We start from the raw sequence: 13,596 nt of genomic DNA, 5'->3' as shown, positions 1-13,596 counted from the left end.
ATAAGCAAATATTTAGGCTAACGCACGACGACGACACTTCAAATCTTTTCAGACTGGTCCATCATCATTGTCAATCTGACTTGGGCGCTTTCATTTCATGCAAAGGAATTCGCACTGGTGACCTCACAGCGTGTTCCATATTCGCATTGACGTTCCACGTCAGGCCTTCCGCACATTGGGCTTCTTCCGATTTTCAGAGTTCTGGCAGCCCGCTGGCAGCCAGACGGCAGCCAGCTAGTGCTGGTACTGATGGGAAGTCAACGTGAGGTGGGATCCTAATACAACCCGAAGCTGCCCGAAGTTTGCAAAATCGAACACTTGGACAGCTGGCCACGGGATAAACGTAAACATGGTTTCAGCATGTCAGCGGCCGGTCTGGCGCGCGCGCTCTCGGCGTAGTCGGTCCATTTCTGCGTTCCCAGCTTGAAGATATACAGTTGTATTCTGGAATACGATCACTTTTGCAAGATTTCGCGCGACTGGACATCTCACTTTGCAGAGCGTAACAAAAGGCCTGCGACGCGTCCGATGTCAAGACGCAAAATCGCACATAAATAATTGCGAAAGCGATCGCTCGAGGATGCCTCGATCTTCGACATTCTTCGAGAAATGTGTGCCAAGATTAACTCAAACATTTACACCTGAACTGGAACTGTGATTCTGATTTGTGATATTCTAGTCATATTGCATGCTGATCAAAGCGCTCTTAGCTGTAGTCATTCATCCACGTTTCATAATATTTTTTGCACGTTCCTACATTTACTAAAAGCAGCTTTAAGTTTTGGCTGTGATAATGTCTTCAGAGTTGCATAATAAATGAAAATGCAACGTTTTTCCATAACGTGGCTACTTTTTTGGCTACATTTCTGTGTGTGGCCAAAAATGGCTACTTTTCTGGCTACTTTCCGAGATTTTTTGGCTACTTTTCACATTTTGGACCTGGCAACCAGGGCCCGCACACTCTCAAGTTCAACAAATGGCCACAGAGGGCGAAAAAATCGACCGCGCGGCGCTGCTAAAGAAACAGGCATAGTACACCAATTAAAAAGGTTCCCCGTTGAGCACATTATCTCCCGCTAGAGGCGCCGTAGTAAGCGCAATTTTAACCTACAAACTTTCTTCAACAGTAAACGAAGCGTTGTTATTGCATGATAAAGACTACAAAATTATAATTCCTAATTTTACATTGTACTTTTCATTACCAACTTTGTTGTTTTTTGTCATTTTAAACGCAAAATAGCGTTCAGCATCATCGACCCCCCACGTGACCTCTGGCCTGGATTTAAAATTTTTACCGGTATGTTCGCGTGCGCGGCAGGTACGGATTCCTTGGTTCGTACATTGGTTGGTTATTTTGTGCTAACACCAGTTTACTGCGCTTCGATGTCTCGCGTTATTTAATTTGGGGTGTAAGCCTGAAAGCTAGGTTTCAGTCGTGAGCCATGTGGAACACGTCTGCATCGAAATGGGAGCCGGGTCCTGCTGCAACTGGGGACAGCAATACCGGTGAGTCGTTTGACATCACTGCTTCAATCGCTATGTAATTTATTCGTCTCGTTAACTTAACGAACTAGATGCTGCATTACATAAGGGCAGTCAGGACCCTCCGTTGCTGTTTCCGAAATAAACTTTCAGTTGCGAGGCCATCATTATACACACATTCACGAAAGAGAAACGATATCGGAACGCGCGTCACATTTTTCATCTCGTTGTAGCCGTAGCCATAAGTGACCGAGTTGCCTTATCAATATATTTTTTTTTTCGAGTCCGCCGGCAACATCTTTCGTTCACAGAACCGAATAACCTTTTGATAAACTGAAGCTAAAGTACTGAATTTAATGTATTAAACAGTTGCACACATGATAATTCACCCATATTTAGTACTTGTTGGTTCCAAATGTTCTTGCTGTTCAGTTTGGCTTACCTCAGGACATCTATTTTTGCAGTAGTGAAGCGGTGCATCACGTTCATGCACAAAAAGAATGCATCATTTCTAATAGCTTCATGTCTTTCATCTATTTGCTTGTGAAATCAGCAGTGTGATCTCTTCTAGTGTATAAATGAGCGCACAAATGTACTTATTTGTGATCTTAATAATACTTAAGCTGTTGACATGCATTGTAGTGACGCAGACATCAATTTTACGGAGAGTAACCATATTTATTTACCATGCTGCTTAAGCACCCTAGAACAAACAGTACATTTGCATGTGTTCTGTAGTCACAAACCATTGCAATGTATATGTCGCACCTTTACGCATTTTATATTGCAAAATTGTGCTTATTCAATTTCTGATGCAGTCAAAATTACTGTTCCAGACATGCAGTAATGAGGATGGCACCAGTATAAAGCAACACACTCCATGCACTAAACAGAAGCTGCTGCCTGCTACAACAAGGTCATTGTGTGGACTTTGGCTGCTACTACAAGGTAAACAACACCTGGTTCAGAAATAAATATGCTTGATATATGCTGTATTGGCTTGCTAGTATTGAGATACATGTCAGTTGTTTGTAGCAGATGATATGAACATTTGTTCATGTTTACAGTTCAGTATAATTAGTTCGAACATAAAAGAAAACACTACATGAGTTTGGATAATCTCTGCTGTATCTCATGTGCCATTGTTCTGCCCCAACAGAGTCTGTGCCAAGTACATCTTGGTCATCACGGGAGCCCCCATCTACACCAACAGGAAGGGGCTGGAGCTGAATTCACAAGACCACAAACAAAGAAGCCATTCCAGAATTATTTGGATGAGATATCAAGTCTACGGACGACTGTTTCAAGAGTGAAAAGAGCCTACGCCATCATTCCACCAGCACGGATATTGGCCGAGTCATCCAGGTACCTCAACAACAAAAATTATTTGTCTTCAGATGTACCTGCAACCTCTGAACAAGCACAAATGACGCTGGCTAAGAGTGTTCTGTCAGCTTGCCCTTCCTTAGTGAGCTTCCTGGCCTTGCCAGTTCTTGCCGAGTATAATTTTGTTTCAATGAATGCAAGCTTTTTCATTCCACACTTTTGTTAGAGATCATTCCTATTCCTCATACAAACAATAAAGGTCAACCGATTCTTTGCTCATACTTAATGCCAGTCACTGTCTAGTAGCATAACATATGTGTAGCAGTTCTTTCTAGTGTATGTTGCCATGTGCAATTCCTCTCCTGAAATAGCTGATGCAGCATTGGCGTGTGTCTTGCATTAACCTTTACACTGTGTGCTATGTAGCATTTAACTTTTGTTAATGTTTTTGGCTTTCAATGCTTGCAAGGTAGAGTGGCTTCTTTCTTGAATGCAAGCTTTCTCATTCCCATATTGAATTCCTAGTCTCATTCAGGATTGCTATTCTTGCTTGACAGCCTGTGTTTTTGTGCAAGCTACATTGAAGTGATTGATTGCAGAATCTGGTTTCGGCGCTGTCCGACTTGGTACTTGTCACCGTGTTACGTTTCTCATATGTGGGAGCCTGGTCAGTTGCATTGGGAAACAGTCTCTCGAGGCAAGCACCTGCTCCTACAGTCCGCACAGTGACATAGACTGCGAATTTACACGCACACCGTGGTTGGTGCTCCCCGTTCCATCCTTTCCTGCTGCTGCCATGTGCAAATTTTGCTTGTGGTCTTCCTCGGCCATGATTTGGCGTCAACATAATTACATGGTTCTAAGTGTATGAAGTTGATATCCACATGTGTGGAAAGGCCTGCAAAAGTGACTGCAAAATAGTGATGTTCACAAAACCAACCATGCCCATATATAGAGAATGTGGGGCACCAAGTGTGAGTTACACATTAGTGGCATGCAAAAGAACAAAAAGAAACATGCAGGTTGGAAAGGCGGTAACGCTAAAATGCCGGGCACTCCATGTCGCTGTTGGCTGTGGCAGCAGATGCTTGCGTCACCCGATTGCTTCGCAATGCAAGCTGCTCATATTCAACGCCAACTGTCGGTGCAAACATGTGGGACACACTGTCCAATCTGCTTGCGCTGCTGGTTGTTGCTTGTTACCAGACTGCAATGTGCGACGAAGGCAAGCACTATGCCTACAGTCGGACGGTTGAATGTGCCGCAAGCAACCCGTGTGCGTGTATGCTCACTGTTGTCATGTAGATCGTAGCCAATGCATAGTGCCAATGTATAGATAGAGCATTATGTTAAGAGTATGCTGAAGTGATTGATTGCACAATCTTGTTTCAATGTTGTCCCACTTGGTCATGGTTGCCGTGTTACATTTCTGGGATGTGGCAGCCTGTTCAGTTGTATTGGCCAATGGCCTCTCGAGGTAAAGCACCTGCTCCTGCAGTCCACACAGTGACACAAACTCCCTGTTTACATGTAGTGTGATTGGCACTCCCTGTTTGTCCTTTCCTGCTGCAGCCGTGGGTAAAGCGTGCTTGTGGCCTTCTTTGGCCATGATTTGGCGTGAACAGAGACTATCATACATGATTACATGGTTTGAAGTGTATGAAGTTGATATCCACATGGGTGGAAAGGCCTGTAAAAGTGGCTGCGAAATGGCGATTCCCACAAAACAGACCGCATCCACATTGAGAGCAGGTGGGGCACCAAGTGTGAGCAACACATTAGTGGCCACCGAAAGAACAAAAAGAAATGCGCATGTAGGAAAGGAGGTAACACTAGGATGCCGGGTAGTTCATGTCGCTGTGTTGGCTATGGCAGCAGGTGCCTGCGTCACCCGATTGATTTGCAGTGCAAGTTACGGTGACTGTCAGTGTAAACAGGTGGGGCACTGACCAATCTGCTTGTGCTGCTGGTTGTCACTCGTTACTAGACCACCATGTGCGACGTAGGCAAGCACTGTGCCTGAAGTCGGATAGCTGAATAAGCTGTATGCAATTTGTAGTGCGTGAATGCCCACTGTTGTCATATGGATCTTAGCCAATGTACAGTGTATTGTCTGAACCTTATGCGGTGATTGAATGCAGAGTCTAATTTGATAATGGTCGCCGTGTTATGTTTCTTCGATGTGGCGACCTGGTTAGCTGCATGGGCAACAGTCTCCCGAGGTAACCATCTGCTCCTGCAGTCCACACAGCGACAAAGACTCCCAATGTACAAGCACCGTAATTGGTGCTCTCCCCATTCGACATTTCTTGCTGCAGCCGCCGGCAAATTATGCTTGTGGGCCTTCATCGGCCGTGATGTGGCGTGAGCGGAGACAGCACACGTTATTACATGGTCCAAAGTTGATAGCCACATAGGTGGAAAGGCCTGCAAAAGTGGCTGCAAAATGGTGATGCCCACATTGAGAATGTGGGGCACCAACTATAAGTTACACATTAGCGGCCCCCGAAAGAACAAAAAGAAACGTGCAGGTTGGAAAGGCGGGAACGCTAAAATACCGTTTAGTCCATGTCGCTGTGTTGGTTGCGGCAGCAGATGCCTTGCGTCACCCGATTGCTTCGCAATGTAAGTTACGGCGACTGTTAATGAAAACAGGTGGTGGACTGCCCAATTTGCTTGCGCTACTGATTGTCGCTCGTTACCAGATCGCCATGTGCGGCGACGAAAGTGAGCAGTTTACGAGCTCGCGTTAATGGTTTCAGCGCATCTCGACATGCAAATTTTATTTCTGATCTTGTATGAGAAGGTGCACTGCTTTTTATTCTGCCAATAAAGTCGCACGTCCTGTTCACTCACTTGTGGCTTGTTTGTATGGGCGTCAGTAGAGGCTCTTTAGTCTCCTGGCCATTAAAACGCGGCAGCTGAGGCATGCCGCAAAGCCAGCGAGGCGAGCATGGCGCGTACCCAGCGTACGGCACCGGTATAAAGCGGCCATATTGAATATTATACTAAAAAAAAAAAACATTTCCGCTTCCTGTTTAAGTAGCGCCATCTGTCGGGCCCCCCGCTAAGTTCCATGCGCTGCCGCTTCTTATTTTCGAACCACTGTGGAAGGTACAGTTTCCCTTCTCTAAAGTTGTTCTTTATTCTATGTGGCAACCCTGATGCCAACGCCTGAAGGTTGCTGGGTTGGTGTGCTCTGCACTCTCACACGCTCAGTTCGCGCGCTTTCTCTGAACGTGGTGGTTGAATCGTTGTGCAATGTGCTCATGAGTTCCAGGGTGAGCGTTGGTCAGCCCCAGGTGAACGTTTTTGTCATGCGCTTTGGAGCTCCATTTCTGCGGCACCTGTACGTCTTGCGCCTATCAAGAGGTAAGTGACAGTTCATGAAATCAATGTTTTTCTATTAGCAGCCCTGCAAGTGTCGTGTCTGCGCATAATCGAATGACGGGCATTGTAGTACATCCCCATCTTTTGCAGCGACGGTAACATCAATCGGCGATTGACCATGCGTTGTGTTGCGTTTGGTCGCATCGTACTACTTTCTGCAAACTTCTGAGCTTACATCTGTCCTATATCTCTGCGCAGCGCTGAGATCCGAAAAAAAAAAATCTGAATTCGTAACTTTAGAACCGTTAACTCGCATGTTGCCCGCAGGATGAGTCCGCAACAGTTATCGTTGTCTTTACTGAACAGTGGCGAATAATAAGAAAATTAATATTAATTATAATAGCTTCCCGACACACACTGACCAGAATAGCCTTGCTTCAGCTTCGTTTGCGTTTTCTTTGCGTAACCGTGATTGCGAGAGCAATCAATCGTACAACTGCGTAAGGTTGAAATAGCTGAAAGTTTGTGTGCATTTGTATCGCGGTCGGGGCACTTGCTGCACGTTATGGCCGGCAACGCTGCTGAACTTTAATACACCTGTCTTTAGGGCTGATATATTCTTACTAACAGTGCATGCACGTTTCTTGGAATAACTGAAATTTAGGGCGACTTGTTAGACTTCAAGACAAATTTACTACTCGGCTCCCTGTGTTGAACCAAACGTTTGCGCCTACTTATCGCCCGTTCGCACGTGGTCGTATATTTTAGTGCGTAACATGAAACTTTTTCTTACTTATTCTTTCGCATGCTCGTACTGATAACCGTGTCGCTTAAACTTCGCTACGTGTGCTGTTGGCGTTTTGTTTGCATAACAGCGATTGCCAAAGTAATCGTAAAACTGCGTACGTTCGGAATAATAGAACTTTGTTAGCGTTTGTATCGCGATTTGAGAATTTGCTGCCCGTGATGGCTGGTCGCGCTGCTGAATTTAACAGCTCGTGTATTTACGGCTGGTATTGTTTTTGGCTAACAGTGCCGTGCACGTTGTCGTAATAACGAGACATCTGGGCGACTCGTTAGGTTTCTGCATATTTACACGGGAACGGATGCATGCTAGTATGGTGTTAAAGTCAAATTCACGTCTCAGCTCTGTAACGACGAAACGTGCGCGCTGATGAGCTCGTTCGCACGTGGTAGCAATTTTTTTATTATAAGAGTTTGTGAGGGTTGACTCCATCACACGCTCGTAATGAGTAACCGTGTCGCTTAAGCTTCGTCTGCCATTGCTGTTTTATTTGCTTAACAATCGCGATAGCAATCGTAAAAACTGCGTAAGGATGGATTAACTGAATTTACTTATTTCAATACTCTTAATGTCACGCAGAGCGTTACAAAGAGGGGTGGGATTCTATACAATAAGTGGAAATCGGGGTTTTGAAGTATGATGGGACAGGTTGTCGCTGACCTTAGAAGAAGGAATAACCGTGCACGTTTGTACGTGAACTTGGGACGTGGAATACAGATGTAGGCATCTGTATCACGATCGGAGCACTTGCTACGCGTGATGGCTAATTGGTCGGCGGTACTGCTGAACTTTACCAGGCTTGTCTTTACGGTTGGTATACCAGCCGTAAAGACAAGCGTGGTAAAGTTCAGCAGTGCGGCCGGCCCCTTAACCATTACGTACAGCATACATATATGTGCCAAACAGTGACATGCATATTTTTCGAAATAACGAAACTGTTGGACGACTTGTTAGGCTGCTGCCTGTTTGCATGTGGACGGATGCATGCTATTATGAGGGTAATAAGACCAAGCTTAGGCCTCAGCTTCCTGTAACGATCGACACATTTACGCTACTTATACTATAGTTCGCTCGCACGTGGTCGTATTGTTTCGTATTAATAATGGGGAACGTTTGTCGATCTTCGCTGACTGCTAAATTTGCGTCACGCGCCCACCCTCTCCGATTAACCGTGTCGCCAATTGAGCTTCGTCTGCCGTTTGAGTTTTCTTTGCGTAACCGCGACTGCGAGAGCGATCGTAAAATGGCATGCGGTTAAAATAACATTTGTGGGCATTTGTACCGCGATCGCAGCACTTGTTCCACGTGATGGTTGGCCTGCCGCGCTGCTGAATTTTCAACGCGTTTCTGTCATACAATGCCCTACACGTTCGTTTCTGGGAATAACGAAATTTCGGGCGACATGGAACTGCTGCTTATTTACACGTTCTCAGGTGCATGCTAGTATGTTGGTGAGGTCAAGCTTACGTCTCAGATGTCTGTAACGATCGAATCGTTTGCGCCTATTAGACTATCGCTCCGAATTCGCACGTTGTCGTATATTTAGTAATGGAGTCCCGGCCACGGCGCCCGCATTTTGATGAGGGCGATACGCGAAAACACCCGTGTACTTAGATTTAGGTGCATGTTAAGAATCCCAGGGGGTTCAAGTTATTCCGGAGTCCCCCACTATGACGTGCTTCATAATCAGATCGTGGTTTTGGCACGTAAAAAACCAATAATTTATTTTTTTAGTAATGGTGAACGTTTGTCTCTTTTGACAGTTAATTACCCACAGTGGTAGCTCAGTGGCTATGGTGTTCGGCTGCTGAGCACGACGTCGCGGGATCGAATCCCGGCCACGGCGGTCGCATTTCGATGGGGGCGAAATGCTGAAACATCCGTGTATTTAGATTTAGGGGCACGTTAAAGAACCGCAGGTGGTCGAACTTTCCGGAGTCCTCCACTACTGCGTGCCTCATAATCAGAGTGGTTTTGGCACGTAAAAGCCCCATAATTTAATTTGACTGTTAACTAAATTTCTGTCGGGTGCGCGTTTTATCGCGTTTTGCTGGACCCAGTAAAAGTTTATCCACTCACTCACTCACTCTGTCAGGTGATTTACCGTGTCGCCTAAGTTTTGTCTACCCTTTGAGTTTTCTTTGCGTAATCGCATTTGCAAGACCAATACAATCGCGGAAGTTCCAAATAACGGAACTATATTATAGGCATCTTTATTTCAATGGCTGCACCTCGCACACAGGGCGGTTGACCAACCGTGCTGCTTCAGTTTTCTCGCATTTGCTATAATTTGGGCCAGCGTATGTGCCGACATGTGTGCGCGACGCGCTGGACAAGATTACGCGACTGTTGCATCCCCATATTGTCATTGTATATTTACTGGAGTTCTATAGTCGACAATCGCCTAACTTTTGTATTATATTGCGATAGAAATTGTACGGACATTTCTAATGAAATTCCGCTGACGCGGACGTGCGCCGCGGTGGTAGTGGCTTCGTGGGCGCTGTTCCCGCGCAGCTTAGTGTCGAAGTTCGCGTAAATTTGGCTCTGGAAAGGCGTTGTGGCTGGAAGCAGCAAGAAGCGATCGCGTGTCGCTGCTGCCCCGCTTCACGCCAGCGTTCATACACCGTGTTTACCGTCAGGGAGATGTGTTCATGTTTGGCTTTGCGCACGACACTGTTTGTTAATTTAACAAGGAAGCGAAGGTTTACTGTAATTTAAAGTGGCGATAACACGTACAGCTGCTTAAATATAGCCGTTTGGCAATTTGTTGTCCCAATCGCTGCTTCGCTTTTCGGACGATACTATGCTATGCTGACGTAGCGACTAGGAGAATTCCTTTTATCTTTGTACAGAGATGAAATCATTACTTCTTTTCTGATAACTGTTCGCTCAACGAGTTTGTATTAAGCCACAAAGAAGCAAAGTTGCTGTCAGAACCTGCAGGTTGCTGTTAAATGTGCAGGTTGTTACGATAGCAATTTTCATAAACATTTCTAACACATTTTTATTGCATACTTTACAGTCATGCTGTGTTCCTGCCATCAGCCTGGTGTCACTTTGAGTCGACATCATTCTTTGTTGAGGATCAGCACAGAAACAAGCCCACGGAAATCTGCTTTCTTAGTACCTCTGATCTCAACAATGTATTTTCGTGTCTGCGACCACTGGAACCGATCCTTCAGGATGACTAGTAAATTGTGTAGCGTACCCGTGACCTCTTCTGTTCTGCATCTGAAACTATGGACGAAAGGCTTCACCCAGCGTGTGGCGACTTCCTTATGGGCCGATGTACCTGTGAACTCTGGGTTAATTTTTGTCTTTGTGACTGTTCAAGCAAGTTCGCAGAAATGCCCCACTAAATTTCTTAGTACACGTGTACTGCAGTTTAGTCGTCTTCGACCGCTGAGCCAGTCTGCAGTGAGCCTTAGTGAAATGTTTAGTCGCCAAGATACCTGTGATCTTTTCAGAAGTAGTTGCAACTGCTGCCATTGAAGAACAGTCATGCTCTGCCTCTGGTAACTTCCATCGAGGCTGTCTGATAGCCGTGAATTTTTAGGATGAAATTGTGTTTATGTGTGGCCGCTGAAGCAAGCCCACACAAATCCTCTATTAGCTTTTCATATGGGTGAACTCATATAATGCATTTTTCTGTCTATAACTGCTGAAGCGAGCATGCTGCAAGCTTTTAGTTAATTCTGTAGTCGCCAAGGTACCTGTGGCGGTTCAGCAATATTTGGCTGTGACCACGGAAAGGTCGCATTTAGCTTCTGTTGACTTGCTTAGAGGCCTTCAAGCCTATGAACACTTATGGTGAATTTGCGTTTGTGACCACTCAAGTGCAGCAAGTGTCTCGTAACTCTAGTACTTGTGACATCAGTTTGGTATTGTGTTGAAGCAAGTGTCTTGTAACTGCTTTTGTATCTGTGAACTCTCCAGTAATGTTCGTGTTTGCAACTACTTAAGTGATCCTTTAGTAATTTTTTAATGCCCAGTGTGTCTGTAAAATATTTAGTACTTTTACTCTGTGCAACCGCTAAGGAGGCCTGCAGGAAGTGGAGTAGCTTCCGTCATGGCTAAGACACCTCTGAACTTTCCAGCAAATATTGCATTTATGTGCCCGCGACCGTTAAAGTGAGCCAGCCCACAGTAGCCCTCCTACTAACTTCCTTTGTACCCCCTCCCTCCCCACCCTTGCATAGGGCTTTTAAAGTTCTTTTACTGGCCGAGGTGCATCTGCGTATTATTAGCTCAACTGAAATGGTCTTATCACTACACACGAAAGTGTCGATGTTTGCTCTGGTGACCTTTATCAGAACTTGTTATGGATGCACAGTGCATTTGCTCTACACTCTAAGAACAGTTGCACCCTTTGGGGTGTAATTTTGCCACAGAACAATAATCATGTGTCTTGCTTGCATTTCTTTTGTTGAAAACCCTGCACTCGTTACTTTCCTGTCGAGAATGCTCTGTCATGCTGATAATGCGCATGCCATTCGTGACATGGAAGTACCAGGCTTGCAGCGTTAAAGAAAGGAAATGGGGGCAAGACGGATGACGATTATTGTTCTGTGGCAAATATACACCCCAAAGGGTGCAACTGTTTTTAGAGTGTAAATGTATGATTATACAGCAGCTGTTTATCTATATATGACCACTGAACTAGCCTTGAGTAATTTTGTTAATGTCTAATGTAGTTGTGACATCTTAATTTAGCATAACTTGTGTTCGTTTATGTAACTACTGAATATGGCCTAGGGAAAAGCTCTGGCAACTTAAAGTGGCTAACATATCTAAACTTTTCAGCAAATTTTGCATTGATGTGCCTGCTACCACGGAAGTGAGCCCACAGCAAGCCTCGTGATAAGTTCCATAGTGGGCCCACTGCGAATTCTGAAATTTTCTTGCTACCCAAAGTGTATTTGTAAAGAGTTGGATTAATGTGCACTTTTACTAACCATGGTGTGGTATAAATAATTCCTAATAGCTGAGCTTGCATGAAGAAATTATCGAGTTTTATTTGTTTGCATTGCTGGGTTTTACTGAAAACTGCTGAGTGCATTTTAGAGTTCAAAGAGTGATCTTCCTGCAACTGTTTTATTGAAATAAATGCTGTATTTTTGATGAGATTGTCAAACGATTCAGCAGTCTGCAGAACTTCGTTCTGTAGCTTCGTCCCTGTTAGCACAAAAAAGTATAGGTTGCATGTCTATATGTTATGAATTAATGCATTTTTATCAAGTTGTATGTAATGTATTTGCTTAGCGTTGCAGGGAACCTTATGCACAATGCTTAGTTGCACTGCAGTCTTCATTTAACGTGATTTGAGATGCGGTGGGCTGCATTCCTGGCTTGTCTCCTGGTACTTCAGCTTTTGCATGACAAAAATATTTGGTCGCCTTATTGGACCGCTGGGATGGATCTTCAAGAGCCATGCAGTTCCTTTTCATAATTGCCCACAAGTCATCACAAAACCAGCTTACTTTGTTAATGGTATGTAAATTGCAGCAGGCTTGCTGCACTGTAGGGTCCATTGTGAGGAATGTCCCAATTATGGTAATTTATAATCAATATGGACGCCCTGTGGATATCCTCAATCCCCAACCAAATGTCCCACAAACGTCCTTTGGACGATTGGTAAAATGTCCCAGAAGCCCCCTACATCCTCACAAAGATGTCCTTGGGATGTACTCGGGGTTATGCAATAAGAATAATTCATATTTAAACATCTCTTGGACGTCCGAATATCCCATTATGACGTTCGGGGGACGTTTCTATGAACGTCAATCCCAGGGACGTCCGAATGTCCCGTTTTCGATCTCTGCTGGGCATCTGTAGGACGCTCGTGCTCCAATGGGATTATCTTCAAAGGTCCTGCGGACGTCCGAAAATTTGATTTTGATGTACGATGGGCGTTCGTGGGATGTGCAATTCTCTTGCGTCGGACGATCCTATGGACATCCGTAGTACATCATCGGGACTTCTAGGGATGTCCGACGGACATCAAGATATCCTTTGTAGGACGTCCTTTGGACATTCACTGGAGATTTGTGGTCCAATGGGAACCGGAACTCTGGAACTTCGTAATCGGACACTGCAGCCCGTCTTCATTATGCCGGAAGGAGCACCACATCCACAACCTGCTGCCCCGGTGGCTACCGTGGTCTGCTCCGGCCCGTTGTGTCAACGCGACCCACCCATCTTCAGCGGTACCGAAGACCATGACGTAAAAGACTGGCTCGCTGACTACGACCGAGTGAGCATACACAACCAGTGGGACGACACTAAAAAACTGAATTACGTGTAGTTTTATTTGAGCGGTGTCGCAAGCGTGTGGCACCGCAACCACGAACGTGATCTCACGAGGTGGACGGCCTTCAAGACTAACGAGACAGAGGTGCTTAGGCGCCCCGCCGTTCGCAAGCTTCGCGCCTAGCAACGTTTGCGTGGCTGTGCGCAACAGTGCGGGGAGACATTTACCAGTTATACAGAAGATGTTGTCGACCTCTGTAACCGCGTTGACGTCACAATGGCTGATGCCAAGAAGATCCGCCATATCTTGAAAGGCATTGAAGACGACACATTCCAGATGCTGTTGGCGTCGTCAGTCTCTGTCAAAGCTTCGACGAACTATGCAAACAACGCATAGCCAC

At 45.3% G+C, this 13,596-nt stretch overlaps 2 long non-coding RNA genes across 2 annotated transcripts; both read left to right on the top strand.

Annotated features, from left to right (window-relative positions):
- Positions 1–951: 951 nt before the first annotated feature.
- LOC129386131 (uncharacterized) lies at positions 952–3,596 on the top strand. The gene is made up of 3 exons (XR_008613602.2): positions 952–1,506; positions 2,319–2,430; positions 2,642–3,596. It is a non-coding gene; the product is annotated as an uncharacterized lncRNA (long non-coding RNA).
- A 2,405-nt stretch (positions 3,597–6,001) lies between these two features.
- On the top strand, positions 6,002–12,067 carry LOC129386130 (uncharacterized). The gene is made up of 2 exons (XR_008613601.2): positions 6,002–6,180; positions 9,969–12,067. It is a non-coding gene; the product is annotated as an uncharacterized lncRNA (long non-coding RNA).
- The last annotated feature ends 1,529 nt before the right edge of the window (positions 12,068–13,596 follow it).

This window comes from Dermacentor andersoni, chromosome 4 (genome assembly GCF_023375885.2).
Source record: "Dermacentor andersoni chromosome 4, qqDerAnde1_hic_scaffold, whole genome shotgun sequence".
In the NCBI taxonomy this organism is placed as follows: Eukaryota; Metazoa; Arthropoda; class Arachnida; order Ixodida; family Ixodidae; genus Dermacentor; species Dermacentor andersoni.
This window is presented reverse-complemented; position numbering and strand designations above follow the sequence as displayed.